General features: G+C 35.4%; 1 long non-coding RNA gene across 2 annotated transcripts; it reads right to left on the bottom strand.

Moving 5' to 3' along the window:
- Positions 1 to 185: 185 nt before the first annotated feature.
- Positions 186 to 19,788, bottom strand: LOC132008690 (uncharacterized). Of its 2 annotated transcripts, none has more exons than XR_009401699.1 (3): positions 18,971 to 19,788; positions 9,079 to 9,199; positions 186 to 330 (listed from the first exon to the last, which is right to left on the bottom strand). It is a non-coding gene; the product is annotated as an uncharacterized LOC132008690 (long non-coding RNA). The 2 variants fall into 2 exon arrangements; XR_009401698.1 differs by lacking the exon at positions 18,971 to 19,788 and adding an exon at positions 18,689 to 18,808.
- Between the last annotated feature and the right edge of the window lie 4,933 nt (positions 19,789 to 24,721).

Below are 24,721 nucleotides of genomic sequence, written 5' to 3'. Positions count from 1 at the left end.
TATATATATATATATATATATATATATATATATATATATATATATATTACAAAACATGTCATAAAGAAAAACAGGTCAACCTTAATCTAAGTTTAAAACAAAAAACTAATAGAGAACGTGCGAACATGGTGCTGACTTTACTGCATGGGACATGACACTCCACCCAGAATATTCTGCAATAAAGCTACTTACCTTGGGTTTTGGTCGAGCTCCCGTTGACATCTGGTTTGGCACACCATCAAGATTCTGGATGTTTCCAGTTTTATTTCTACAAATTCCTTTCTTCTGACGATTTTTTTTTTAAAGCTTAGTCTTCAGATTTATTGAATTCTGTAGAAAGAAATTTTAATCGGGTTATTTTTCACATACAAAGAATTATTCATAGGCAGTAATTTATCTAAATTAGTCAATAAAATATATGTTTTGAAGATTAGCATAAACTGTGAGAATATTCCCCTATATTAATAAATTTTCCAAAGACATTTATGATTAGGCTCAGTGTGATCAGACTTGTTAAGCCTAAGAACTTTTTGTAAATGTTAATTTATAAATTAAAATTAGTTTGATCTACCAAGGTAAAATATAGTACTATGTTAGCATATCATAAAACTTTCTAAAATTCAAAACCAAAGGTGTTTTAAAAATGGAAATAATAAGATGTGGCTCATACAGACTCACATTATTCTTTAAGGCTTTAAGATCTCAGTTAATATATTTTGTTAAGTAAGGAACAAATTATAAATTTATATTTCTGAGTGTTAGCTATAGAATTAAAATTACTGAAAATATATTAGCATACTTTGTAGATATAAAGTCCTTTTCTAAAATGTTGGATAAATCCTCATTGAATTGGAGTAATTAAGTTTGTCTTGATTAATTCTTCCCACTGCTTGGAAACCTTCCACATCTCTCTATGTCCAAGTTCCTTATACAAGTTACCTAGCAGCCTCTAGTGCAAAGTTCTATCCTAGTCTGTACTTGTTCCTTTTGGAACAAGTATTAAGTTCTACAGAAATAGGGAAGGTTAAAAGTATGAATTTTTCATTTAACTAAAATTTTACTCATTGAGTAAAAATTACTCATCATGGGGGAGGGATGAACAAAAGATCTAGAATAAACAAACCTCACTGAATTATATATGAATGTAGCACTGCCAAATACTAACTATATATCCTTGGACTTGATTTCCTCAAATACTAATTTGTTCACCTGTAAAGCAATATTTTCTGACATTTATTGAACACTTCATTGTGCCTGGCATATTTGACCAATGGAATATAAGTCCAAAGAATCTGGCCAAGTCTGAGTGGAATCATTAAATGTGCTGTTTGGAAATTACATTTTTCTTACTCTTGATGCTTGCAGCAACTCTCCTGTGGTGAAAAGGATTGACTATGATGATGAGAATAATAGTGATATGGTGATGATAATGGTAGGTAGCATATGTTTGACAGGCACTGTTACATGTTTCATATTCTTGTCTTTTAAACACAATCACCTGATATTTTTCTTTACACTGGAAGCTTACCAACTCAAAAATGTGTCCTAGAAGGGTTTGAGGATATAGAAGAGTTTGTAAACACTTCTGCCCTCAACAAAAGGCCATGAGGAAGCTAATGGGGCCATGACTTACTTCAAGTATACACGGACTTTTAAAGGTATGACTTATTAAATTAAAAAAAAAAAAAAAAAGGCAGCAACAAGTAAGACTACAATGAACTGGCAGCCAGTGGGGCTGACAATGCAGTGAGCCAGCACTGGGTGGACCAATGAGGGCTACGCCCTTCTGATTCCTGCTAACGTCGATCTCTGCCACTAATGTAGACAACTTGACAGGTGCGTAGAGGAACAACTCCCTGTGGGCTCATCTGTAAAATGAGGATGGTGCTGGCATCTATTTCATCAGGCTTCAGTGTATTGCATGAAAGCCCTTTGAGTACTGCTGCTGTTGCTGTTGTTACAACTCAGCAGGTGGGGACAGTCCTCTCCTTTAGGACGTTAGGGACTGTATCTTATCCAGGAAAAAAATGACATTCGCTGACAGAATGTTAAATACAAGCTCCTGTGTATGATACTTTCACATATATTACTTCACTTTCTTCTCCCCAGCCATTCTGTGAGGTGAGTCTTTTTGTTCTTATTTTATAAAACAATTACTAGGGGCACCTGAGTGGCTCAGTCCTTAAGCATCTGCTTTTGGCTCAGGTCATGATCCCAGAGTTCTGGTATTGAGCCCTGCATTGGGCTCCTGCCTCTCTCTCTCTCTCTCTCTGTGTCAAATAAATAACATCTTAAAAACAAACAAACAAACAAAAAACAATTACTAAAGAGAATGATTTCTTGACTAGGCTCACATGGCAAATGACAGCATTTAGCTCTCCTGATTCTCCTCAGTGATTTCCCTACTCTCCCAGATTTCTCTTTGTATCCTTGCGGCCCCATCTCCACGTCCTCTTCAGTCTCACTACCATCATAGGCCTTTGCTCATCTGGCTAACAGGCTTGGGCTCCACTTAGCCCTGTAGATGATGGATACCTGTAGAGATCAGGACATGAGCCTGAAACTGTAGGAAGGAATTGACCAAAAGAACTCTGCAGCTTTCTAAAACTCCCATGGCAAAGGCAGGGCCACTTTTAGCACTTTCTGAGTGCATGCTAAGGTACTTGATATTTTTGAAGCTGTTATAAGTAATATCTTTTTGTTAAATTATGTTTTCTATGTTCTGTAATTGGTACATAAAAATTCAGTTGATTTTTATTAATTGATGTTGTATCCATAAATATATGTAAGGTTTTTAATTAATGTTATGTACTTGGGGGTGTTGTCTTTGTACTGTTGTATCTGGGACTAATAATACTTTTGCTTCCTTTCTATTCCTTGTACTTTTCTTCCTTTCATTTTCCTAAATACTAGGCTAGGACCTCTAAACAGTGTTGATTAGAGATGGTAAAAGATGATCTTACTTCGGATTTTAAGGAGAATGCTTCTGAAACTTCTTCATTTAAAGTGTGACTCTAACTGTATTGGTTTTGTTTTTGTGTTAATCAGGCAGTTCCTTTCTTTTGATCAAAAATTTTTGTATGAAAAGATGTTGAATTTTACTGAATGCATTTCCTCCATTTACTAAGATGATCAAATTTTTCTTCTTTAATCTCCTAAATTATAAATCATATTACTCCTATATTAAGCCAACCATGCATTCCTGTATTATATCATCCAAGTGACTTTCAAGTCTTTAAAGATTATTTATCATAATGAATCTTGGAATTCGTCAAATTCCCTTTAGATAACTGGACATATCAATCAACTATATTAAGATATTTATAATTTTTTTTAAGATTTTATGTATTTATTTGACAGACAGAGAGCACAAGCAGAGGGAGTGGCAGACAGAGGGAGGAGAAGCAGGCTCTCCATGGAGCAGGGAGCATGATGTGGGGCTTGATCCTAGGACCCTGGGATCATGACCCAAGCCAAAGGCAGATGTTTAACTAACTGAGCCACCCAGGGGCACTAATATTTACAATTATTAAACCATCCTTACATGCATGGCATCAACTATGTTTGGTTGTGAGAAGCAATTCCTTTTAATCTTACTCAGTTTGGTTAGCTGTTGTTTTCTTTAGCATTTTTACTTTCAAATTCATTTTTGTCCTGTGTCAAGTTTTTGTATCAAGATGTTAGTTTCATAAAATAAACATGGAAGCTACATGTCTTTATAAATGAGGTTCAGAAAATTTATATTGCATGAGAATTATCCATTCTTTGAAAATTTCAAAGGACTCACAGGCCCTTAGAGGTAGGTACTTTTTTTTGAGAACTTGTTTCATTTATTACATTGGTTTTGGTCTATTCTGGTATGTAACTCCTGAATGAATTTTGACAATATATATTTTTATGTAGTGTTATCTGTTACAAAGTCTTTCAAATTTATTAGTAGACCTATGTATACTCTTATACTTTTAAAATAATATTGTATCTGATACTATAGCCTTCTTGTTCCTAATTTTATTTCTATCACCTAGTGGAAAGAGCCTAGGATTTAGGTTAGACAGACTCAACAATAAGGCAGAAAAGTCAATTCATTTGTTAGATCTCAGCTTAATCACCACCATCTCTGGGAAACCTTGAATCATTCCTGAGAGAGGTTTCTGTGGATTTCTGTACTTCCTCTGTCAAAACATTTGTTTCACAGTACCGTCATTGTTTGTTTAATGGGCACCTTCAAAGTTAAACTGTAAGCTCTGTGAGAGTAAGGACAAGGTAGGTCTAATTTACTACAAAGCACCTAGCACAGTGTCTGAAACAGAATGAACACTCAGTAAATCTTCATTTGAATGAACAAGTAATTGTTTCCATGTTTTACTCTGCCTGTGTCTTTCATAAGACCACAAGTTTTATTTGACTTTTAAAGCTAACATACCAAAAGAGCAGAAGAGTGATTAAAAATGCCAGCATTGGAGCTAGACTGCAGGGTTCAAAGCTGGGCTCTGCCATTCACTAGCTATGTGCTTATGAAAAAATTACTTCACTTCTCTGGACTTCAGCTGCTTCTCTGTAAAATTAGAAATAATAATGCTGGGCAGTAGGGACTTTGTATATGTAAAACACTTAAAACACGGTCTGGTACACAGTAAGTGATGAATTAATGATAGCTATTATTATGTTAGTACATGACAAGTAAATGAATGGATAAAAGAATAATGAACCTGTGAAAACAGAAAAAATAGTGATAATATTTGCTCTGCTCTGGGTGTGCTGAAGATCAAGTGACAGGATTTTAAATAATGAAAACCATTTGAAATATTTTATTAGGACCATCACAAATGGGAAGCCCAAGTGGCCCCAAGAAAGGAGAACTGTTTCCTTCTTTGGAAAAAAAAAAATTACAAGGTCAGAGAAATATTTAACAAGGCTTTGTTCCGATTTGGAGCAAAGAAGTTGGAATTTTTCTCAAATTAGAATTTTTCTTTTATATCTCAGTCTCTACAATACAACTAAGTTATTTCAACAGTTTAATTTAATGTTTTTATAACTATGAAATACCTGAATAAAAATTTTTCTTCAGACATGATAGCTCTTTTGGAAGTAACTTCTGATTTTCCAAATATGTTTTTCCCTAGATCTTTCTATCTATTACTTACTTCTCAGAGTTCATACATTATTCAAATAATGCCTTTTCATTTATTTTTCTCCTGGAAAAAGAAATTTTAAAATGCTATCCTTATAGTCATTCTCAAAGGTTGCCATGTATAAATATTAGCCCTAGAGTATTAGACTTCACTGATGTAATAATGATTGAACATTTTTTCCTATCTACAATTGTGTCATGATATAGAATTGCAAGAAACCAATAAGGAAATTCCCTTCATAATGTGGGCCAAAATCTCATATAAAGAGAGCTAAGAAAAAATTCCTAAAATATTTACAGTTACACAAATACACCAAAAATTAAAGTGGTCTGCTATTGTTGACTGTCCAAACCTAGACAGATAAAGAGAAAATTATGTGACTCATTTTACTCTTTTCAGAAGAAAAGAAATAAAAAATGGGAATACAGACAGATAAATAATCCTTTTCTTCAAAAAATTCTAGGACATTTCTAAAATATAATATACAATATCCTAATATTTATATATTACTTAAAAGAGCAGCATGCACTTCTTTAATGACATTCTTTAATTTCCTCATTTGTAAGAGGAAACTTACTAATTAACTGATTTGGAAGTTGAAGACCATTACATTTAATTTTTAGAGGAAAGAACATTTATAAGAAACATCCATATTTTAAAACACTTAAAATACTGACTTAATATCCAGTTGCAAGAGTAGGCATAAATAATGTAACTTCAGTTTTTGATCCCGAATATAAATGAAGTGGGCCAAAGGTTAAAACTATGCATAGACTCAGTCACCTTTGCCATTTATTTTTCAAGTAGTAGATGTGTTCTGTATATCAAAAGAGAAGCTTGTATAATTTACCCTCAGGGAACATTAAAAACACAAAGAAGATATTAAAAATTTTCCTGAGCTGAGCTAAAATAGTTCTTATTGGATTCATTTTTTACAATGTTTCTAATCTATTCTTTCTATAACTGGGACTAATTTACTTATCCTGCTAAATTAGACTAAAAAAGACATACTTGATTCCAGATCCATCTGAGAGAGGCCTTCCAGTTTTCTGTATTCCTACTATTAGACACAAGATTCACAGGAATGATAACTACTATTTATTTAGTGCTTTATACTGAGTGTAGCAATAGCAGCTTGCTGCCTAAATTCAGGTTCTGCTTTTTCTGCTTACTGCAGTGTGACCTGAGCAAGTTACTTAAGTTCTCAGTGTCTCTGCTATCTCATGAAATTAAAATAGTGTTATTAACAGGACCTATTAATATGATTTTATTTATTACTTCCCTTTTCATTTTTTGGCCCACATTTTATCAAGATGTTGTTAGGAATTCAAGAAACCAGAGTTCTAACTGTATTATATATAGCCTCTGTGAGAGCTATGACTGCACCCTTGCTGATGGATCAAGTACCACAAAAAAGTCAGTGGAGAACCAACACCTACAGTCTATGGAAAAGGGCCATGGTGACTAAAGAACCCAAATGTCTCTTTCAAATCCTTCACTGGGATCCACTGAAGATGGTTACAGAAGTGACAAAACAAAGCTTAAGATGTGAGAACACAGAAGACGCATGACAACATACATAGTGACACAAAGTGACATAGTGACACATAGGACGAGCTTCAGCAGGCTTGTGGCTTTGTCATTTATAGATAGTTGATTGCAGTATCTACATTTTACCCCTGCATCCACTGGCTTCCTTAGGCAAAGTATCTTTGGAGCTACTCAATTCCTGTCTCCATTCATTCATTCATTCATTCACTCCTATGCAAAGCACTGCGCAAGCACTGGAAAAACAAAAGTAAATATGTTTCCTTGAAGAGCTCCAGTCTAGGGAGAAAAAGACATGTAGACTGATAATATTACAACGATTTAAACCGAAGTATGTGTAGAATGACATGGGAACACAGACAAAACAGCAAATAATTTTGCCTGGGGAAAAGGAAGAGTTCATAGAGAAAATAACCTTTAAACTGCGTTTTGAAGGAAGAATAGTACTATTGCAGGGCCAGAGAATCACAAAGACATGAAAGCATAAGAAATACCAAATGTTCAAAGAATAGTGAGGATTTTTGTCTGACTCCATCTGACTGGACCTGGCAGATAATAGCAACACAAGATGTGTGTTAGTGAAATGGGGGTCCCCAAATAAGAAACCACATATTAAGGAGTCTTTATGTTTCCTGTAGGTAATGGGGATGCTGTGGATTTCTTGTTGTATTTTACAACTGAGAAAGTTAAACAATACAGGGAGATTATATAAATATCAAGGAATTTAAACATGCCTCAGTATCTCAACATTTCTCATGTGAATTCAACTCTCTCTTGCCTCTGCTCCCTCCCTTTTTTGCAGATGCTTTTTCAAAACAATGTTTTTATTGTCAACTAGAAATGCAGAGAAGCACATAAACAAATGCATAGCTTAATGAATTACTCAACTGTGAAGAACCTTCTAATCACCATCTGGTCAATGGGTAAAACTTTGCCAGAACTCTGTCCTAGTCCCCCAACAAAATCCCCCAATATATTCCATACCAATTTCAATCTAGTTCTTCCTCCCAAAAGGAACTGTTATGGACTTCTATAGAAATTATTTCCTTGCATTTTTCCTAGTTTTATCAGTCAAATGTATCTAGATGCTAAGTTTAGTGCAGACTCTATACGATTTTTTTTGATATCTTTTAATTCTCTTAATCTATAACTTATTTCTGTTACTGTTTACCTGTTGAAAAACCCAAGTTTTTTCTACACATCATAGTTTTCCACAGTCTAGAATTTGCAAATTGCATATTCAGTACTGCATTTCAACTTGTTCCTGTCTTCTGTTTTTCTGAAAATCAGTATTTTCAGAAAATACTGATGAAATACTGTGAATCCGATTTGGGTTCCATGACTCTTGGTAGTACTGAGAGCTTCCATCAAGAAGTATATATCTGATTTTCTTTTTTATATTAGCAGCCATTGATGCTAACTACCTACATTTGTGAATTTATTGAGGGTTGTAGTATAATTACATTTTAATTCTTTTTTCATTTATAAGTTGGAATATATTCACATAGAGATGTTTCCCTCATTTACTATTTGGTTACTCAGTGTCACAGTTCATAAAGGAAAGCAGGATAAATGTTTAAGTCTTTACTTCATTATTAGTTTTCAAGATAATAAACTGGTTTCTTATTATCCTCTGAAAGTGATCATTTTTTTTAAATGCCATTATGAACACATGGACTTAAACATATTTGATGAGTTTCAAACCACTGTAATTATTCCCATGATTGAAATTTACATTGTTCAACCTTTGGCCAATAGGAACCTTTTCAAGTAGTATTTGATAGCTTCCTAGCCATGAAATGTCAAGCTATTTTAGGTTTATCTTGTACATTTCATCCCCCACATCTAGAGCTAGAAACTTTTCAAGAAGCTCTGATTTCTTTTAATGAGAAATTGTATTCCAAGAATACAATCTACACAACAAGGATACAATACTCATTACTACTGGGTTGGTGATTAGTTTCTAGTTGCTTTCCACAAGGAAAGAGAGAAATACTTCATGAGTTCATATTGATACTTACAATTCAAATTTAGGATTATTTAATCTCTCAGTTATTACATTTGTTTCCCCTTCCTTCTACACTGAGAACATTGATTCCCAAGGACACAGGCTATGATAGAATAGAAAATCCCATAATCACTCATTTGTTTTAAACTCATATTACATGTAGAATAGTCTCAAATTAACAATATTAATACTACTACCACAAGAGTACTAAAAACACTTAAATTTTTTTTTGCATATGCTCTCCCCAATTTTTTATCCCTTCCTACATTTTTAGCTATTATGTACTATACTCTCATTCTCTTAGCCTTCATTTTGTCTTAGTCCTACTAAGAACTCCATATTCAATGCCCATCATTCCTTCTGATGAAAACTCTCGGGTCATTAGGTTACCTGAAGCTCAATCTCTAGTAGATTCTTCAGAAAGAGCTGAAGACTCCTGGCACTCTTTTCACTTGAAAGTCAATTTCACTTAATACAAAATGCTTGGCTCATGTCTTCTTTCCTTCAGAATCTAAAGGAAAGAAATGAGAGAATTTTGTTTTATTTGAACAGAGCTGCTCTTGAAAAGTATGATTATTTAATTATAATCTCCAATAAATTGCATGTTCCTCCAGTCAAAGAATATTTTTTCTCTTAAACCCATTAATTGTACTAGAACATCTTTGGGTGTGTCATTCTGGGTTGATATTCTTAAGTGTATGGTGAGCTCTTTCAACATTTAACTTCAAATCACTTTTATCTCAGAAAAGTTTTCTGAATTATAATTTTTGAATTTCTTCTGATCACTTCATTTAGTTTTCTTCTTCTTTTGTGGCTTTTAAAAATATATTTTAAGAAATTCTATTTTGAAGTCCTAAAAACATTCCAAAATTTTCAAGCTTTGCTTTCACTCTTAAGCTCTTCATACCTCTGGAACTGAGTTTTGAATAAAGTGTGATGTGTGTATACAATTCTTTTCATGAAAACAGAGGAGAGAAATTTATGTTACTTGGGTTATCAAAAAAGTTGTACTTCGGAGCAACTGTTTCCTTGTATCTCATGGAATTATGAATTAGTCTGATTCATATCTGGTGTCTGATTCAGGTAAAAGGAATGTAAGCATAGAAATGCCCATGTTCACTTAAGGCAGCAGAGCAGAGAGATAGGGCCATGTTAGGAACTCACTGTACTCCCATGTACAACTTAGCCAAGGAAGGACAAGTGCTTGTGTGGACCAGATGCACACCTTTCAGATGAAGAAACCTGCAAAAAAGTCTCTTAGAAAGGATTACATTGCCAAGAGATATACTTAAAGGAAAGAACCACTTTTTTGAGATCTCTGAAGAATGAATCTGGGTGACGTGAACTCACCAGATGCCACAGCTAAATGTTGCTTGAAGTCTTAAGTGGTCAGTTAGGGGAAAAGGCCCAACTTGGAGTGCTTGGAGTAGTTGAATATTCCAGGCAGAGGAATTTAAAGAGCCTGTCTTAAATACCAGTCAAGCCCCAAGAATGCCAATTCCAGATTACTACACTACTGGCCATGTAAACTTGGATCTTTTCCCCCAAACCTTTCAACACTGTCCAGCTCTGGAGGAAAGCCCTACACACATGCTAGGCCCTTAACAAACAATGGCTCTCATGATCAGTGCCCTTCTTTGCTATCATAGTCCGAGATATCATCTCTTACTTGATCACAAGTATTTCTTGACCACAAGGTATTTCTCATTGGATGAATGTCTCCAATTATTCTCAAAGTTACTAGAAAGTAAGGATATATTTTATATTTACTTCATATTCATCAAAATATAAGAACTTTGTACTTACAATTTTTGAATAATTTGTTACTGATCAATGAGTACAGGTAAGTGGATTTAATACATCACAACAAGAATGCCTTGGGGCAGGCAAGAAAAGCCAAACAGCAGCCCTGAAGTAGTACATTCTATTTACCTAGTCAGCTCTTTACTTAATTTTCTAGTCTTGGACTTCTCATTACCAATACAATGTCACTTTGTTTTACATCTTGGAATCTCCTACCATAAAAGATTAGGCCTTTAAAAATTACATTATCTGGGGGTATCAGCATCTCTTCTTTGGAATGGTACGCAAGCTCAGTGAGAGTCAACTGACTTCACTGTTTGATGGTACATCATCACAACAAATGATGATATATAAAATTGTCTTTAAGCTATGTGAGAGTGTTCTGAAACAAACAAGGAAAATAGCTGAAAAAGAGAAGGGCATGTTTTCCCTTGGATTTAAACATAATTCCTGAGGTATTAGAATTCAACATTTTTTAAAAGGTCTTTTGTTTTTTAATCACTTAATTTAATCATGTAATCCTTGGTTTAAAGATGTTTGAAACCATATGCCTGACTTTTTTCATGCATTTTTCATGCCTCTATTCTAGGATCATGTGTACTGTTACGTAGGCAGAAAAGAACATTTTCTTTTCTAATATATTTCTTTTATTCATACAATCCACTGTTGAAATACTGTTGAAAAAGATTTCCATGTCTTCAGATATATTTACCTTCTTCTTAACCTAATCATTGTCTTCTGTAAACATCATGAGGGTAGGGATTGTGTCTGTTTTAACATTATTTTATAAAAACTGAATTTTCTTTCATTAATCTATAAATTGTGTTACTCCACCATCCAAACAAAACAGCCCAAAAATAGACAGTAGGGAAAATTAAAATGCATTGTTTTCTTTTCTAAAAAAAGAAATTGTTTTTCTTTTCTAATCAAGTATCTTTTCTAAATTCCAGACAAAATACAAGAAACAAAAATGGGTTTTCACTATCATGTAAACTGAATGAGTGACCAAAAATAAAAACCAAAGGAAAAAAAAGGCACTAACTGGAAATTTTAGCACCAAGTCATCATGTGAACATTTGTATCGATGATTTAAAAGCAGTGTGGCATAGATAATTAAATATTTAATCATAATAACAATTACTTATAATTTAAAAGCAGTTCAAGAGAGTCATGTGGAATTATTTTTGAACTATAAGAATTTCAAATTAATATATTTAACTAAAATACACTTGTATTTTATGTTTTACCACAGAAAAGAAAAGGCAATTGATTAAGGATATAATTGATTTTTAGTAATTTAAAAACAAAATTTCAAGAAGCTGATAATCGAAAGAAAATATCAGTTTTTTGTTTTAATTTTAAAAATAATTCAATTGTGTGAATTAAAGGGATAGGACAATGGGCTGCTCCAAAGGGAGGTAGGGTAGAGAGATACTTCTTAGACTATAGTGGTTGTTATATACTAAGGTCAACTTTATTTTGAACATAGAAAACTTATATTCTTTCTCTTATTACAAAAGCCGAAGTAAGTATGTTCCAATTCTCAATGTGACTATTTGTGTTTTGGCAATAAAGGAAATGTTGCACCCTTATTTATGGCTTCTTCTTCTATCTCTACAATAACCCCATTCAGAGTAGTAAAAGGCACATTTGTTGTACTGTTCCATCTAAGTCCATTATAAAAGGCAAGATGACTGCCAGAAAATCTATACTTAAACTACTGGATTGTAATAGGACTGAGCAATCCCTTATAGAATACATAGAGGTCAGATTTAACACTCCAGCTTGACCTCATCATGATCTGGTATAAGAGCATTTGGTAATTTTTAAGACATTAATAGAGCAGGGTTATGGGAAAGCCACTCTAGCCTTGACATTTAATTTTTTGTATGTGCATATAAATGAATTCAATATAAGACTGTTCCAAAAGAATCTCAAATAATTCAAGTTTGCCCAATTATAGAATAGATTTAATTAAATGTGAAACCCTCGTAATACATTTAGAGAACTGGGAACTCAAATGTAGGAAAAAAAATGGTGAGGCAAGACTGAAATGGTAAATAAGATGACTAACTTGTGTTGCCATTACTTCTTTGTACATGATTTTTAGAGCAAGGAAATTAGGAAATTTAATTAGTGAAACATAATTTGGATAATTTTACAGTTAATATTATAAGAAATTTTCTTATTTTATCTGTTCCAAGCTATATGTGTCTATTCTATGGATTAGGAAAATAAAACAGCACCAAATAATAATAATAATATTCAGAAAATCGAGTATTTCATTTTGAATGGTGTTTTCTTATCACAGGAGAATTTCTTACTGGATCTGAGTATCTTATAAAATTACTCAGTTCATATACACTGCTTAACTGTTATGCTCCCTTGATAAAATAGAAATTAAGTAGGTAGACCTTAGAAATGGATATGAGAGGTGACATGATAAAACCCGAGGACAAGTGTCTGTATTCAAGGGTCTTACAACTGTGTCAGAGCTAGAACAATCTGAAGAGAAGGGATAAAATGGAAAAACCAGCAAATAGTTCTTTTAATAGACATTCAACTATAAAATAAATTGGTTTTCCCCTTTAAAGAAAGAAGAAAGCCCTCTGCCAGCACATTGAACAGAACTTCCCATGATGTTTGATAATAGCCTATCCTCCAGTCTTTGGATGAGTCAGGCTAATTATTAATACACTAAAGCTGAGCTCATGTTCCATTGTGTTATATAGTTTTCTAAGCAAAACTGCCTCACAATAGTGTTCCATTGGTTTGTTAATAATAAAATTCCCTTGGAAATTATTCATATTAGAGCTGTTTTATATTAAATTTTAGTCTAAGTTAAACTCTATCAAATTTTATTTTAGGCAACAAAAACTATTTCAGGATTCATTAAATAGCAGCGAGAGAACAAAATCACAAAGTATTATACTTGAACACTATGGGAGATGAACCTGTTTTGGAACAGTTCTGACTGTGGCTTTTGATAAAATGGACAAGCTATGTTTACAGAACTCTGAGGCAAGTTGTTTCATAGTTTTTGCATCCTAGTGCCGTGTTCAGTATTCAACAGAGGATCAATCAATGTTTACTGAATAAAGCAAACTATGTGATAAGCAGAAATCTCAAAATATTGTGGGTTCTGAAACAGTGCTGCCATACGAACAAATACCTGAAGTCTATAAAAATAGTTTTATACATAATAATAGAACTTATCATGTATGAGACACTTTATAAATAGTATCTTTTTAAACCCAACAATCACCCTAGAAAGCAGACATTTTGTTTTTCAAATTAGGGAACTGAGGCTTACAAAACTTAAATAATTTAATCCACCAAGAAGTGGAGAATGGATTAAGTCCTGCCTATTCTGACCTTTCTCACACCCATTAGCTAGTGGACAATGTTTTACATAATTATTGCTTGAAATTACAATAAGAAATCAAATCCATTTTCTGTTTGGGGAGTGTCTATCTCTTTACTGGTATCTATAAAAATAAAGGGATGCACTTCTTCCTGTCTAGACTGGAATATATTTTTGTATTGTTAAGAATACCAAAGGCGACAGACTGAATTCATAGCTACAGCAAGTTGTGCTTGGTTTATGTGAAAACAAAACTGCCTTGGGACCCTTGGTAGAAGGAACAGAGAGCAGAAGACATGGATAGGCAAACTCTGAAGAGAAGTAAGGGTATTTCCTAGGAACCCATCTGTGGCAAATGTGGGTATCACCTCTAGGAGGCCCTAGAGACACTTCCAGAAGCAAGACAGAAAGCCATTGATGTGTCTCCTGCATTGTTTCTGGTGTTTGGGGACAAGAAATGGTTAACACTGATACAGGAAAAATCACTGAGACTTTTTAATTTTATTTATTTGAGAGGAAGAGAAACAGAGAGAGCACAAGTGGGGAGGAGAGGGAAAGCCAGGCAGGGGGCTCCATCCCAGGACCCTATGATCATGACCTGAGCTGAAGGCAGCCGCTTAACCAACTGAGACACCCAGGCACTCTTCATCTTTGAGACTTCTTAAGTTAAGAGGGTCTTCCACTTATACCAATGATGTACTTCTTTTGTTTTCTTTCTTTCTTTCGTTCTTTCTTTCTTTCTTAATCAGGCCCTCTTAATGAGGAACTAAAAAAGCTGGTTAAAAATACAAGAAGGATCTTTTGATGCTATCTTGAGAGGACAAGATCCTGGAGAGAAGGTATAGAGAAGTGTTCCCACATTCAGCTGTTTTTCCCTTTGACTTATTTGCCAATTTGGAAGGTATTCCCGAGGCTGGAAGTCACTCAGAACATGGCTGCTAAGAAGTAGAGAAGCCAAGAATAGCTTTTGGGAGTCCCACGGTGCTGAGAAAATAAAAACTGCAGTTCAAGGACAACCAATGAGGAATGGCCTTTGAAAATACCCCAGGGGGTGCCTGGGTGGCTCAGTCAGTTAAGCATCTGCCTTTGGTCATGATCTCAGGGCCTTGGGATGAAGCACCACATCAGCTCCCTGCTCAGCAGGGAGTCTGCTTCTTCCTCTGTTTCTCCCCCCTGGCCTGTGCTCTCTCTCTCTCACTTATTTTCTTTCTCTCAAATAAATAAAGAGAATCTTTAAAAAAAAAAAAAAAAAGACTTAAAAAAAATGAAAATACCTCAGGCTTTCAGTTGAGACACAGAAAAGGGCCATCATAGGAATAAGGAGGGATCTAAAATAGACCAGACCTAACAGACTGAAAACCAAACAGATTAAGGCACTCTATCCCTGACCTACCTTCTTGACAGAAGAAAAAGTAAAATCTTTCATGTAAGTAAAAAACATTCCTCAGACTCTAATTTTTTCATAAACAAAGATAACATTCCATTAAGAACTTCTGGGCACATCAGGAAACAGGAAAAAGAAAAAGACAATAGAAGCAAGATACATAGATGATTTACATATTGGAGTTACTAGGCATAGACTAGTTTTCACTAGTCTATGTTTTCATAGACTAGTTTTCACTAGTCTATGTTTTCACAAGAGATGTAGAATCTAAAAGAGTCAAATGGAGATTTGATTTGGAAATTTCTATCACAAATGGAAATCAAAACCAGAAACTTAAATTTAAATAATACATCTATAAAATTAAATTAAATTAAAAAATAAATAATACATTTATAATAAAATAAAAAAAATAAATACTTAGGAAAAAACTTAACAATAGATGTGCAAGACTTGTATGCTGAAAATCACATAGAGATTAAAGCCCAAGACAAATGGAGAGATATGCCATGATTATAGAATTAAAAACTCTTAAGATGTCAGTTCTCACCAGACTGATCAGAAGATTCCCAGAATCTCAATCAAAATCCTAGCAGTCTCTTTCAGAAATTAAAATGCCAATTCTAAAATTTATACTACAATGCAAAAGGAATCAGAATGACCAAAACAATTTTGAGAAAAAAGGAAGTGGATAGGACGGCATAAGGATAGACATATATTTATCAATGAACTGAATACATATTCAGATAATCAGACAGATACCAAAGTAATTCACTGGGGGAAAAGGATAATCCTTTCATCAAATCCTGCTAGAATAACTGGATTCTCATTTTGAAAATTATGAATATCAATTCCTATTGTTATACCATACAGATGAGCTAACCTTTGATGATGATCAGCTTAAATGTAATTGTGAATATTAAAAGCACAATAGGATTTTATTTATAGCTTTATGCTAATGAATTTTAATTTTTGGATAATATGTACAAATTCCTAGAAAAATACAACTTACAAAAAATGCTCTTCAAAATACACTCTTAAAAAAATGAAAAGACAGGCCACAAACTGGTAGAAAACCATTCACAACATACACTTTGACAAAAAATATGTGTACAAGGGGAAGGAGAAATGGAGAAGTATTAGTCAGAGGATACAAAGTTGGTTATACAATAAGATTACAGCACAGTGCTGACAGTACAAAAATGTATTATATACTCAAAAATTTGTTAAGAGGGTAGATCTTATGTAAAGAGTGCTCTTATCACAAAACAATAAACAATAAAGAAAATAATGTACATAATCCATAAACAACTCCTACAACTCAATTACAAGAAAAACTGCATTTTAAAAATGGGCAGGGGCGCCTGGGTGGCTCAGTGGGTTAAGTCGCTGCCTTCGGCTTGGGTCATGATCTCAGGGTCCTGGGATTGAGTCCCGCATTGGGCTCTCTGCTCAGTGGGGAGCCTGCTTCCTCCTCTCTCTCTGCCTGCCTCTCTGCCTACTTGTGATCTCTCTCTATCAAATAAATAAATAAAATCTTTAAGAAAAAAAAATAAAAAATAAATAAAAATGGGCAAAATTTCAAACACACTTCACCAAAATAAAACACCATACAACCACTCAACTTGCTAAAACAAAAGACAAATAGAATCAAGTGTTTGCATTTGATAGAAAGATCCACCATCCTTTTAAACTAGATGGAAGATGTTCAAAACGTACAGGTGCAGGTAGAGTAGATGGTGGAAAAAAGAGAATTCTTGGCCTACGCTCACGATTTTATTTTTTAATAAAGTATGAAGCAAAGTCATTGGTTGAAGAGGCAGCTGGTGATTTGAGAAAGTAAGAATAATAATGAAATATTTGGTTTCCAGAAGACAGCAAAGTAACTATAAAGAAAAGTAGTTGGATGACTGTACAATGTGGAGAGCCCATCTAAGTGTGAGATCGTTGTTAGTTATTCCAGTTGTTGAGCTCTGGGTGCAAGCACAGAAAATATAAATGCATGAGTTCATCCAAGAGCCAGGTTTTGCGGGCAAGCAGTAGTAAGAGACAAGAATTGAGGTATTGGCTGACAAATGATTTAAATGCTATTTGTGAAACTAAATAAATAAAATTGATGCATTTTTTAAACTATGAAGAAGCATGTTAGTGGAAATTACTGATATAATGGTGGCAAAATGAAACACTCTTTCAACTACATGCAATATTTCCAAAGCTGATACGTCTAATAAAAAATTTATCCCTTATTCTACACATTCAAGTTGAGAGCTAAAACTGTTTTTCCCTATCTTCCAAATATGCCTCTTTCCACATTTTCACAACTTTGACTCTGACTTTCTCTTTCACGTTTTCCAATATCTACCATATTATTTTTATTCTTTTAAAATTTTTCCTGGATGTCTTGCCTCCTGTTTGTCCTATTTCTACACTTGATCTTAGCCAAAAGGCCGAGAAGCAATCTGTTTGTCCTATTTCTAGTCAGCCTAATGATACTGCAATGTTGCTCACATTTTTTTTTCTTGGATTTTCATATAAACATATGTCATGGCACTCCTCAAGCCACAACAGATTCTTTCACACCTGCTACCAAGACCATCCAAAAGATTTTATTGAGAAACAGTAAAACGGCCTTATTTAGCAATTAGAGACAATCTAACTTTCTTGCCTTCTCCAGTCCACCTGTTTCTCTCAGTATATCCACTTAAGTTTCTATTCCTTTCCCTCTGGCTTTCCCAAGTACTCAGTTCTTATGTGGGCCACAGAAAAGAAAGCGTTCTGAAATACAGAAGCCCAAGTGTTTACCAAAACGGAATGAATTTCTTGGGAGAACCAGTCACCTTGCAAGCTGACACTTTAAGAATTACAGTCTAAAATTAATGGAGAATGAGGATGGATACAGATTGATTTCTCCAACGTCGTAGTGGTTTCCACGCCGCATCTAAAAACAAAACCAATCTGGTGCCCTTTTCATTCGTTACTGAGGTCTGTCCATACATAAAAGTGGTTTGCCTCTCTACTTTGCAAAACATGGGGAAACGGCAGAATCTTCCTCCGGAACCCTTTGTACAAGCAGCCTTCCTTTAGTTAACAAAGTATGATCCAGATCAAGACTACACCACACAAAGTCCAATATAAAATGTTTACGCTGACAAAAACAGAAAAAGGAAGTCGACTGAACTCCTCCAATTCCCGAGAAGCACTGTTAAAAAGCAAACGGACTCTTCCTTAATGAATTTTTTGGGGTTCCACGGGAGTAGTCTATTTGCCGGAGTCCCTTTCCTTGTGACACCCCTACGGCCTCTTCACGATTGATACTTAAAGAAACAGTGGGTGGATCAAGCCGACCCAGAGACTTAGAGGGGAAGGCTGGGTCCATACCAGAACTGGGACCGCACCCGGCAAACATGTGGATCGTTTTAGAGTCAAGAGGAAAATACAGCTCGAATTTTTACCTCATATACCATTAACTTTCCACAAAGATTTCCAGAAACCTGACTCACAGCTAGAAACCCAAACCCTGTGGGCGGGAGTAGGGGGCCGGGTGGGGGCAACCCACTACGTCACCACTTCCGCCTCGCCAGGCCAGCGAACGTGCAAAAATGGAGAAAAAGACGCACACGCCAGCGGCGACTACGTCCCGAAAGTGCGCACGCGCACGGCGAGGCCCCGCCCCTCACGTTCCTCCGCCCCACCTCCCCCAGCCCCGCGCTCCCGCCTGGGAGAGGCGCGCGCACCACAAGGCAGCTCCCTCTGGCACCGCCCGGGGCTTCCGCCCCGAGGACCGACGGTCGCAGTTCGGTTCCGGTCCTAGTCCCGCCCCCACGCGGGAACTCTGCAGAAGTCTTAATATCCGGGACCAGAGGCTGGCGCCAGGGCGCATTTCCGGCGAGGGACACGAAGGGAAGGATCCGGTGACGCCTCTTCCCGTCCCCCTAGTCACCCAGGCTCCAGCTCTCAGTGCGGCAGCGCCATCTGGTGCCGCGTCTCCCGCCGCCTGCGAAGGGGGCGCGCGCACCTTTCTTTCGGAACCTTCCAGAGAAATCGCGGCCCCGGCGTGTTTTTCCCCCTCGCCCCACGGAAGGGAGGCACCCCAGTCTCCGCCCTGCCGGTTCCCGCGCAGGCGGTACTTCGCAGGACTTTGAAGAGGAGGTTGCGTGTAGGAGTAGCGGGGTACTCCCAAAATAGAGAGGAAACGTATTTCTTTCTCTAGTTTTAAGCTCAGAAAAAAGGTTTCTGTGTTTTTATGCTTCCATGTATCTTGTTCCTTAACTATTCCCAGTCATCCCCGCTTGAATTTCTTAAGTTTGTCAGGAATGGGGGCCTCTGTTTCTCATTTGCTGGGACGATGGCTCAGGCTTTGTGGCTTAGGTTGTCCTCTGATAATAAAAGCTTTTGTTCCTTTCCACGTATTAAACCACTGTTGCAAAGCGTTTGGAGCCCACCGAGAAGCGTAAAATCTGGTAGATAAGTTGTTTTCAAAACAGGCTAGAATCGCTTAATTCCACTTTTGACACTAATGTTACACTATATGTTAACTAACTAGAATTTAAATAAAAACTTGAAACATTAAAAAAACAAAAACAAAACAGGCTAAGGAAATTTCCCAGTCATAGCCTCAAGAGATGCTCAGGCTGAATATAGAATTGTTTGCATGGCATATTTCTTTTAAATAACTCGAGAGGAAACATAAATTCCCCAAAGTCAGCAAATGGAGGTAAATGTCTTGCCTGATAATGCATTCGTAAGATTTCCCTGGAAGCTTGTAGGCCTGACAATTTTCGGTAGCTAGCACAAGATTGTTCTTGGTGTTTTATTGGAATGGGGTTTTAGCTGAATATCAAAGTATATAATGAAAGTGAGATGTTTCCTTTAGAATTTGTACAGTAGCGTGTATTAACTTGACTCAATTCTTCCATAAAAGGGCTGTGGTTCTTCAACTTGAGCATCCATCAGAAGTCCCTGAAAGGTTTCTTAAGCAGATTGGCCTTAACCTCCCACGTATCTAACTGGGAGGGACTGGGAGTACAGCTGGATAATTATAGCTTTGATAAATTCTCCCCTGATATTTAAGGTATTGGTCCTAGAACCTGGAAGAGTTTAGAGTTCAGGATTGCTTTGTCATTGATGTTCTTTGCTATTACAGGAGAGACAGTGATGATACTAGAACTGGAGAAATGTGTAGGCCTTTGACCCCTTTGCTGGAAAGTAGTAAGTAAGCCTTAGAACCAGGAAAGTTGTACATAAATGAATATTCCCACATTAAAGTGACTACCACGTATAAATGTTCTGTGTATGATCATGTGATAGAGGGTGCTGTAATACCAGGTATACTAAATATTTCAGTTATTCTGCAGTAATTTGTGTCCTTCACATTTGCTGCCAGAAGTCAGTAAATCAGAAATTATTAGAATTAAGGACAAGATTTTTCTAATTTTATCCTCTGGAAGATGCCAGGCATTTTCAAAGTCCTTTTGCATCTCCCCAAGTTCCCTTATTTCTCTGAATCCTCTACCAACCCTACTTAACTTCACCCACACCATGCCATTCACAAGTGGACACCATGCTTTCATTGGCTAAAAATGGCCCTCTCTTTTTTTTTAAAATGGCTTACCTAATCTTTTCTGCAGGCCTTTTTCTCTTAATTCTGTCGAATCCTAACTCTGCCACTGCATTTGACCCTGACACAGTATAGTGCACCACACAGTTTTATTCTTGCTCCTAAGTGAAATACAAACTTTACATAGGTTTTTTATGTTCATAGCTGAAATTATTTCTAAAATCAGTTAAAAGTTTAGAATGTTTGCTGTAGTACGACCACCTTTACTATAAAAATAATATATACCTTTCATTTGTAAATTTGTATATCTAAAGATCAACAAAGATGGGGATCCCTGGGTGGCTCAGTTGGTTAAGCATCTGCCTTTGGCTCATGTCATGATCCCAGGGTCCTGAGATAGCCCCGCTTTGGGCTCCCTGCTCAATGGGGAGCCTGCTTCTCCCTCTCCCTCTGCTGCTCCCCATGCTTGTGCTCACTTGCGATCTCTATTGCTCTGTCAAATAAAAATCTTAAAGATCAACAAAGACCATTGAAATGTTTTTGTAGTAATTTAGTAAGGTTTTTATGAATCAAAACCAATTTTAATAATATCACTGAAGTGATTAAAGGAATGAATTCATTATAAGATTTGAGGAATCAATCCATGCTGTCTAAAATGTAATATATCACAAAATTAGATAAATGAGATTGTACTTTATATATTTTTATGAAATCAGATATTAATCACACATGCTTGTTTTTCTGTGTATTTTAGTTGCATCCACTACATTGTGTATTTTGAGCTCTATGTCAGCCACTGGGTTCCCTAAATCAGTCTTGATCTAAAGCAAATTCATGGCTTTGAGAACTTTCTTCATGGAAAAATGCAAGGCTCATAGTTTTATAGTTACATATGAATGAGCCCAATTTCATAGATTCATTTTTACTGACAACTGTGTGCTTCTTAGTAGGAACCTGCTGAATGAGTTATTAAGACTTACTAAATTTGGTATTCATAGACTAAGATTATTGCATTACCACAAATAACTGAGAATTCTAATTCAGTACTCCACTCAGTTGTGTGATGCCACCAACTCTTGGCACCTTTACAAACTCTTACCCTATATGCGTGCATGCAGGCGGTTGGAATTTCCATAATACTCAAAAAGGTTGCTTTCCTGCCAGTGTATCATCAGTGTTAAATACTGAGCTATGTTAACTATTCTTAATTACTGCCTGTCTTCCACTAACTACCTTTTTAGAATTAAGGTTTTATATTTATGAACTGATGTGTACTTTTGTAATTGCAAGGTGTTACCATTTGACTATTTTCTACCTCTCAGTTTTTAAAAGTCATTACTATTTTGTTCACTGGACTCTCTAGTCCTTTCTTTTCCCCTGTAACATGAGGGATCCTCCTTCAGAAAAAGAAGAAAAAAGAACAATGGTTGAGAGCACCTGTCCTAAAACCATGGTATTCCCCTAGGAGTCCTAGTACTTTGTATCTGAGTCATTATTGATTAACCATTTAAACCAACGAAGGAAAGGCACATGTTCTGTGCCTTATTTTAAATGAACCTTGTTACAAATTCACTCATGAGAAAGAGGTGTGATATAAAACCCAATTATTCATTAGAAATGCTACCTGTTGTGTTTGGGGAGCATTATTAAATAACCTGTGTTGACTAAATGTAATTAGTAATTTGTAACATTTATTTATTATGGCTATTAACATTACCATTTATCTTGGCTAATTTTGTTGTTAAGCACCATGTGAGATGATGGAGTTTACTTTCACTCGAGGATTGGTGGATTGGTGGAGTTTGACATAGTAATTACATTAGGACTCCAGTATCAGATTTGTTTTCAAAAATATTTTCCATTGATTACTTTCAGGTCCATTTTTTTTTTTTTTAATCTTTCCTCTACTTTCTAAAAACAGAATACCTAAATGGATGTGTAATGAACATCTGTGGAAAGAAGCATTTCTCCAAAGAGAAATTTTGAAATGTTGATTCAACTCTTGCAGTGTCTTAAAGTTTTTAGATACCTTTTGTTTTTTTATTTATATGGCAGACAGAGATCACAAGCAGGCAGAGAGGCAAACAGAGCGAGAGCAGGAAGCAGGCTCCCCGCTGAGCCTAGAGCCAGATGCAGGGGCTCAATCCCACCCTGGGATGGTGGCCTGGGCTGAAGGCAGAGGCTTTAACCCACTGAGCCATCCAGGCACCCCTTTAGATACCTTTTTATCAACATTTTTGCTACAATCAATAGCCTCGTTAATACTTTCCATTTTAGCCTAACACACAGTACTGACACTCACATTTTTACTCTATATTGGGACATTGTTTTTTTTGGTACGCTGCCAATATGTAAGACTGTCAGTCACTGGCAATTGAATCTCTGTAGCCTTAATACTGCCTTTTTATGGTGTTTGAGTTGTAGTTATTAAACTTTCAAAACTTTGAGCTTGTTGTATTTTAAATCTCAAACTGCCTATCATTTAAGTTAATCTTTGGAAGTAAATTTGAACTAATTGTTCTGTGGTACTCATTTTAATGGCTATTCCCCTGATGGTGAGCTATATTTATTATTGTGTTGTTAAAATAACAGAATTTCTTATTTGTAATCAATTAGATACAAGACTAACATATTGTACATGTTTCAATGATGACTGATATAATTTGATATATGATGAAGTAAATTAACTTTTAAAGTATAAGGACTGATGCAGAGCATACATTTATTGTAATAGCACATTTAGAGCCCTTGACATTTGATACGGATAAGATATTTTAAGATCTAAGTTTACTAGTTTGAGTAATGCCAATTATTAGTACTTTGGAAAAAGCAAAAATATAAAGGTATTTTCATATGACTTAAATACTACTACAAAAATAGCCATTTTAAGTAGATCTTTTTCAATTGTTATGGTAAGCTTTTACTATTAATATTCCAGCCATGTATTGATCAGAATTAGTCACATACACTATTGAATTAACTGCATCTAGCTCTTCCTCAGTAATCGTGATGTTTTAGTTATATAGGTAGAGTCAACTTGGAGTCAACTTGGAGTTGTATCAACTCCGCTATCTTAAATATGTTTCCATACCAGATGAAATACAGTCCCATTAAGCAGATTTCTAATATTAAACACTTCCTATTGGGTACAATAATGTCTCCCTAACTATAATTCCTACTGTTCAAAATTCTACAAATGTGGACTTGTGTACTTGTACTTTTTCCACAAATGTTAGAATTTAGCCGACTGTATTTGTGAGCATAAGTAATTTTTCTTGAGGATAAATTTTAAAATTACGATGAAAGCATGGGATCCTGGGAAGAGAGAAAGGAGATAAAATACATAGAAGAGCAAGTATATGTAGATATCTTTGTAATGTAATCTTGGGAGAAGTAGAGGGAACTGAGAAAAAGTGAAACAAAGCAAAGGAATTGAGACTTGTGAAAGCTTTAGAGGTAGAGCAATGTTCTGCCATGGTCATTTCTGTACTGGTATGAAGTTATCTTAAACATAAAACAATGCATTAGAAAGGTTTGAAGACTATCTCACAGTATACTGGCAGTTTTCTCCTTCAGTTAACCTAAGCTAAAAAAGATAACAATAATAAAAAACACTGATTATTTTGTGGAGATCCAGGGAAAATGCTTCTTATAATTTATATTTACAAGGCACAAACATATTCATAAAGCATTTTGAAAATTGAACAGTGCAGATTATTACTGTTTAAAATACTGAAAATGCAAAAAGTAGATTTCTTTAATGCATTGTCTATCATCATTTTAGGTTCGCTTATTACTATAATCCCCTAACCCTGCTTTACCTATAAGGTCTTAAATACTTCATTCCTGTTTTCACTTATAATAATAGGTTTTAGAAGTATAATTTCTCATGTTGGTAAGTAATGCTGGGTGAAGGGATAAAGTTAAA

The sequence above is a fragment of the Mustela nigripes genome, unplaced genomic scaffold, assembly GCF_022355385.1.
Source record: "Mustela nigripes isolate SB6536 unplaced genomic scaffold, MUSNIG.SB6536 HiC_scaffold_675, whole genome shotgun sequence".
Lineage (NCBI taxonomy): Eukaryota > Metazoa > Chordata > Mammalia > Carnivora > Mustelidae > Mustela > Mustela nigripes.
Note: the sequence above shows the minus strand (reverse complement) of the source record. Positions and strands in the feature narration are given on the sequence as shown.